At 36.9% G+C, this 6,819-nt stretch overlaps 1 long non-coding RNA gene across 1 annotated transcript; it reads left to right on the top strand.

The window, feature by feature from the left end:
• Positions 1-238: 238 nt before the first annotated feature.
• Positions 239-1,587, top strand: LOC108660590 (uncharacterized). The gene is made up of 2 exons (XR_001926381.2): positions 239-1,024; positions 1,157-1,587. It is a non-coding gene; the product is annotated as an uncharacterized LOC108660590 (long non-coding RNA).
• Positions 1,588-6,819: the final 5,232 nt, after the last annotated feature.

Here is a 6,819-nt window from a genome sequence, read left to right as displayed (position 1 = left end):
GATCATGTTATTGCCAAACCACCTGGAGGGATATTTGCCACTAGTGTGATTGATGAAGCGCCTAGTAACCCTCACTTCAAGCTTGAACATGAGACAGAAACGAAGTTGGGTATTTGCATTACCATGGTGCGTGAACCACCGCTCCATGCATGCTATATGACCAAAGAAGAGAGAGACATCAAGGCGCCCTTTGATCTCAATGGGGGTGGTTCACTGGCCGCCTATTGCACTAGTCAAGCTGTTGGAGAAGCATATTCCACAAGTACTGGAAGGGTTAGCTTGGACTTGGTTCTAGGACAACCCAGTCCATATGACGGAGTAGCGAATTTAGATCTGACTTTGGCACAGCCCGTTGCCGCTACGATAGACGGCAGTGTTTGCTCACTCAAAACCATGGTAGGAAGTTACGAGTTCAAAGAGAGATAGAACAGCAGTACGGGAGCTTCTCCAAGCCTGTCAAGGTGGAGGGTCATAGTCCAAAGTGAATTCTGCTGAATAAGGCCTTCTGTTGATCAGTCCAATTTCGTATTGTCTCGTCTTGTTTTATCTCCCGCTACCATTTAACTATAGTTTCTGGAGAATTGGGTTGTGGAGAATAATGAAGGAGTAATTTTAACATACTTTACATGCTTTTTAATCTTTTGGGTTCTGTTTTTTTGTTTTATTATGTTTTCCATGTTTATCGTATTATATAGTAATAATTGTAAACTTGTGAGTTAAGGATCTACAGTTTTGGTTTTTTCTAAGAGTTTTTGTTTTTGTTTTTTTTTTTTTTTTTGAAGATGATTGGTTTCTTTCTTTGCAGGTGGAGATGATCGATTAAAGTAGCTGTTTGATTTCATATTTTATGATTTTATTAGCCCTTAGGGGCATTGAAAAGTCCCATAAAGGACTTGGTTTTTTTTGTCTTTCTCAAGCCCAAGTCGTTGCCCACCCGTTGACCTGCTTTTAAAGCTCATCCCTTGATCCTTAAAGGGAGCCGGTGGATTAATCAGATCCAACATTATTGTCAGTTCGTCGGCCGGTAAAACTCAACCCTTTCAACAGGATATGGAGCTAACTATCTTGTTATTTCAGCCTACATCAGTGAGTTCTCCATACAAGTTCTTTTTTGTTGGTAAACTAATTAGCATTTGCTATTATTTCTTGGTTGCAGCCAGATCTTGTTGTTTTCATGGGGAAATACCTAGGTAGCCAAATACCTAGTTCCTTGCTCCAAAGCTTGAAGCACCCACGTATTCTGTATCAGAGGAAGAGCAGAAGAAGCACCAATTGGTGCTTCTTGTGCTTATCTTCTAACAATCTCATTCATCTTGCCAAATAAAAATTATGTAGCAGATTAATTACTAGTATAGTTTTGTTGAATGATCGAATTTCAATAGTTTCGCTTGTTGATGTTCAGTTCCATTTTTATTTTCCTTTTTTACTTTGAGTAATTTCCTAATTCTCATTGTGGTAATAGTGATTCTCTCATAAGCACAAGGCGGATCTAAAATTCATGGATTAGTATAAATATTGTATGCTTCAGCTGTTTTTATTTACTAGTACCTTTGTAATTTTAGATTAAAGATTCTGTAATTTTTGTTTGATTAATGCCTTTTTGCTACTTAATTTTTCATTATTTACTTTCTGGGTTTTCAAAATTTTCTACGGAACAAAAGAAAGAGGTAGTGGAAAACAAAATCATAACTCAAACAATTGACAATTGAAACAAGCAAGAAACCAAAACTTGACTCATGCTCCTGTTTTATCCAAAACTGTTGGAATTTGGTTTGATATGGCTTGTGTTTTAACAGAGTTTTCCCAAACAACAGTGTGTTTATAAACTGCCACTTGCTCTGTTCTATCTACATGACAACCTGTGTTGCTACCGCTGCCATCTTATGTTGTCTGCCCCTGTCAGTTTTATGTGCATTTTGAGAACATATTGATGCTGGTGTTATTTTCCGTGTGATCTACATTGTAACATTGTGCTGTTGCTGGCATCTTATTTCTGGCACTATGCTATGGGGCTTGCCCACTCTGTATTCTGGCTTCTGATCTTCTCCGGTATTTGGTGTACTTTGCTATTTTACCCGAACTCTGAAGGAGCTTGCTTGACTGCATGATAAGCTATCTCTCTAGCAGAAGCCTTCACCCCAGCAATGAAAGATGCTGTATGATTATTGCACTGCTGTATTCTTCCCAGGTGGCATTTTTATGATGTTTTATACACTCTCTGCCCGATGTTGGCTGTTACGTATTTCACTATTTCCAGGCAGCTATGTACCGGGGGATGCCTTCTCTTTCACTGATTCTTTGTTGATAAGTCTTATCAAATTTCTGGTACTCAATAAAATTCTACTGTTGACTCGGAAAAAAAAGAAAGCCCAAAATTTACTTGGCATGAGCTGATCTGATTACAATGCCATGTTCCTAAATTTTCTCTTATTTCTTGGTTGGTGATTTTGGGCTGATTGAGTACCTTGTCATGACTTTGTTGAATGTTCATCTTTACAGTAATTTTTTTTTAATTCTTCTTTTTTTTTATCAATTAGTTATGATGCACGAAGGGTTCTTCCTTCTCTTTTTTTTCTTTTTGTTTTTGGCTAAGCTATAACAAACTAAGTTTCCCATTAACATCAACTTTTATACATTTTAATTTTTTAAAGACGTCCAGTTGCTTCTTAATTCATAACAAGTAATTTTTTCTCAGCAATTCATAACAAGTAATTAGATCACAATTAGATAAATCATTAAGTTGGTAATTTAATAGATATAATAACCATAAAACTAAAATTAAATTGTGCAAATAACCGAATAAAACAAATATTACAGTTGAGGAGTGGAATTGGTGAAATGGATTTGAAAGCAACCGGGATTGGTTGCACTTGCGGTTAGTGCCCAATCATCAAACATGTTGAAAATGAACAAAACTGGTAAGGTACTTTGAACGGATTATTTGATGCAGTCCAATGATGGAAGTGTCTTTGTCTCCTTCTAGAAAGAAACTGATCGAAATGAATTTTTGATGACTAGATCGAAATGCCTTTCTAGAACAATGGTAAAAGCCTTTCGGGAAGTGTCATGTCTGCATTTCTGCTATGTTTTTACCCTGTGGAAAAATTAGATTCCAAGGGTATCAATTGCCACGAATCTAATTTGTCCATGCTAAACAGGGAAGAAATTTATATTTTAAAATATTATCACGTTATTATGTCAATATCACATAATATTATTATGTCAGCATGTTAAAATTTATCAAGTCAATGTTAATGCAATCACTTTTAATCATAAATATTAATGATATTAAAAAATTAAAATATTTTAATTTTCAAAATCGATAAATTAAATTGATTAAATTTTAAGTATACAGATTAAATTAATGAAAATACATGAATCAAAATTAATTATAAGCCAATGTTATTTAAAAAAAAGAGAAATTATAAGCAAATGGTGGAGTTTCTACTGTCCATATCAAACAACGCTGGTGGCACCAAGGTAACAGTACTTAGCTGACAAATTTATGCAACAAAGAGTCAAGTCGACTAGAGGCAACGTACTGGGTGTGAACACAATCTCAAAAACAAAAAGGTAACTTTGCTAGAGAAAGGTTCAATTGAGGTCAGAAAATCAAATAGTGGACTCAGAAAGCGACTGGAATACGTTGCCCGTGTGGCCGGTGCCCAATCAAAACCCACCTTGACTGTGGAATTGAACAAAAACTATCAACCACACGCATTGGTCAGGGCCTTTCCGGATGTCTGTCTTTCTGCTACGTTTGACCCTTTGAATAAGAAATTTGTCTTGGAGAAAATTAAATTGAACGGCATCATTACTATGAATCCTACGCCTAGCCCGAGCTATAAGTTTGCTTATGATCAATGGGTAATTGGAAAGAGATTACCATGAGTCTTGGGCTTCATTCCAGAATAATGCCAACCTTTTTTGCCTGGTTACTTAATTTGAACCAGGTGTTTGGACGATGAAAGAAAAAATGAATTAACCGGAGGAATAGTCTCATTCCATTTACAAGATACCAAAAATGACACGCAACTATAGGATTTGGCAATAAAATTTTTCGATGACAACACCAACATATCTGACCGCACACAAAAAAAAAAAAAAAAACAAGAGCAAAGTGAAGGGTTGAAACATTACTAGTTAGTCAGTTAGTCTTAATCTAGTCTAGAAAATTAGGAAAACTCATAACCAATCAAATTGCAGTAGTTGACTATTATGATTAATTCATAGTTTCTTAAGCAAAAAGGTAATATATAACTCCTTTTATAAAATTTTAGTTATGTTATGGTCTTGATGGTTCTAGATAAAAATAGAAAAGGTGCAGATGTCTTTAATTTTGGCATGGAAGCAGTTAGCCAAGTGAGAATCATCATCCTCACACGGCATCGTGAATAAAAAAATATTCCATATTTTACTATCAATTCAAAACGGTTGTCAGTTCGTTTTGGAAGTTTACGGAATTGAGCAACCGTTTATTTTGTTTCAAAGAGAGCAACCCTTTATTTAATGAAATCTAAAATGACTTATAAAAAAAAATCGAAATAAGTGCTAGAAATTTGAACCTGCTTGATTGATTTGGAACAATGGATATAGACAACGGTGGAGCTAGAATATGTTTAAAAAGGAGGCCAAACAGAAAAAAACACTAATAGTTAAAAAAAAAAACTTTTATATATTATTTAATTCTTAATTATCTAAAAAATTAAATAAAACTTACAAGACAATGAACATACAAAAAGATCTTTCAGGAGGCTTAACCCTGGCCTGCAAGTGTAGACGCAAAACCATCAGTTTGCCGACTCTTTACCGGCACAAAATCAAAATTAGCCACCACTATCCACAAGCTCTACCACCTTTTAGACGTTTCCATCGAATCCATGAAGTGTCTTCTTATCTTGTACAACCCCGATTTCGGCAGCGCCTTTGATGAAATCTTTCTCTCGTTGCCTCAATTCCTCGGCAACGATTCATCTACTCTTTCGGCCTGGTCTTGCATGGTTACAGAAAAATTGATTTGGCAGCTAGCCCCAATGCTGAGTGAAACTTCTCCACTTGAGCTGAAAATATGTTGTGCGGAAGCTTTATCGATGCTTAACGTTGGGAGCGTTCTAAATAGTAGTAGGATGATAGACGAGACAGAAGCATTAATGTTTTGCTTGGCTAAGTTGGTGGAAGCGGAGGATGGTGAATTCCAGTACAATTGCTTGATGACTATAATGGAAATCACTGCCGTAGCCGAATCGGATCTCGATCTTAGATGCAAAACATTTAAGACCAATTCTCCTCGTGCAGAAGCTATCGTTGAACAGCTCTTAAGGGTGATTAAAGAATTAGAGGATCACCCTAAACTGCAAGTTCCTGCCATCAAATCGATCGGTTCCTTAGCGAGAATTTTCAAAAAACGAGAAAGTCATCACGTGATTAGTGTTTTGGTGTCGCAGCTTGGCAATCTGCACCAAGAAGTGGCAACGGAAGCTATCGTTGCTTAACAAAAATTTGCCTATCCAGGCAATTATCTTTGCAAAGCGCATTCAAGGACAATGATCGAGTTCAACGCTGTAAAGCCTTTGATGAAATTGCTGAGAGATGGTGAAAGGACACAGCAGTTGCATGGATTGGTGCTTATCTGCTACCTTGCCGTGAATGCTGATTACAGCTGAGGCTATGGAAGAAGCCAGGGTCAGGACTGCCATACAACAATTATTAACTAGAAAGGGGATGCCGCACCGGCACGGTGTTTCACAGCATCCCGAGTTGAAGGAATTGGTATCCAAGGCCTTGTGGTATCTGACATTGTATTATAAATACTAAAGAGAATGTAGTTCATCAAACGTAGGCAGCATTAGTATTCACTTGTGTAAATATTAACAATATCATCGTCTAATACGTATACTTATTAATTGGTACTAAATTAAAGAAACTCCCCATTCCTGATAAGAATCCTGACGCCAAATCTCATCTGTAATCAGAAATATTATCTCCTCCCCTAACAGTTTCGAGATCTCACATCATTTGTTACTACATAATCCACTTCCCTTGGCATTTTATAATCCATCTCTCTCTTTCTGTATCTCCCCATATTAATGAGCAAAGCAGGGTCAAAGGACCAAGTCCGTGAACCCAGATGATTACTGTTGCAACACCAGCATGTTTGAAACAAAGTTATCATCAACACAAACTGAGCTAAGCTTGGTGTGGATAGCGATTCTATGTTCTCAACGTAGTGGTGACTTTCACTGTTGTGTTTTACAGTAGCTTAATGCCGTTGATTATAAGTTCCCCCCTTATGTATTTCATTTAGCTTGGTTTAGGTTCTTGAGGACTGTCTGCTTTCTGTTCTGTTATAGATGAAAATCATCCAGAAAAGAGAATTGAGGGAATGTGGACTCAATACGAAAACTGAACTATACATGCATTGCCTTGCCTTTATCCAGCTCTGTCCTTCTATCTTATAATTTCCATTGTAGATTTGTAGTTTATCCAGTTCTGTCCTCTATCTTGCCTTGTATTGGACATCCCGGCTACATTTGATGACATAACGATGAGCATATTCCAGGCCGAAGCAGAATGGATTGATGGCAATGGTTAGTAACCATTTTGAGGTGCGGATGGCATTAACAAGGACAGTTCTTCTCAAATTATTTGCTTTGATTTGCTTCAGGATCTCTGACTTTTGCAGACTTTTTGCTTGTTGCTTTAGCTTTTAGGCTGTCTCTTTGCTGCCTTAGTTGGGAATGCCCTTAAGGTTACGGAAACGAATTGTACAATTTCTTGATTTTGTCTATGTACTGGGACTAACAGAATCAGGTGCGGCAG

The sequence above is a fragment of the Theobroma cacao genome, chromosome 2 (assembly GCF_053813885.1).
Source record: "Theobroma cacao isolate CCN51 chromosome 2, ASM5381388v1, whole genome shotgun sequence".
In the NCBI taxonomy this organism is placed as follows: domain Eukaryota; kingdom Viridiplantae; phylum Streptophyta; class Magnoliopsida; order Malvales; family Malvaceae; genus Theobroma; species Theobroma cacao.
This window is presented reverse-complemented; position numbering and strand designations above follow the sequence as displayed.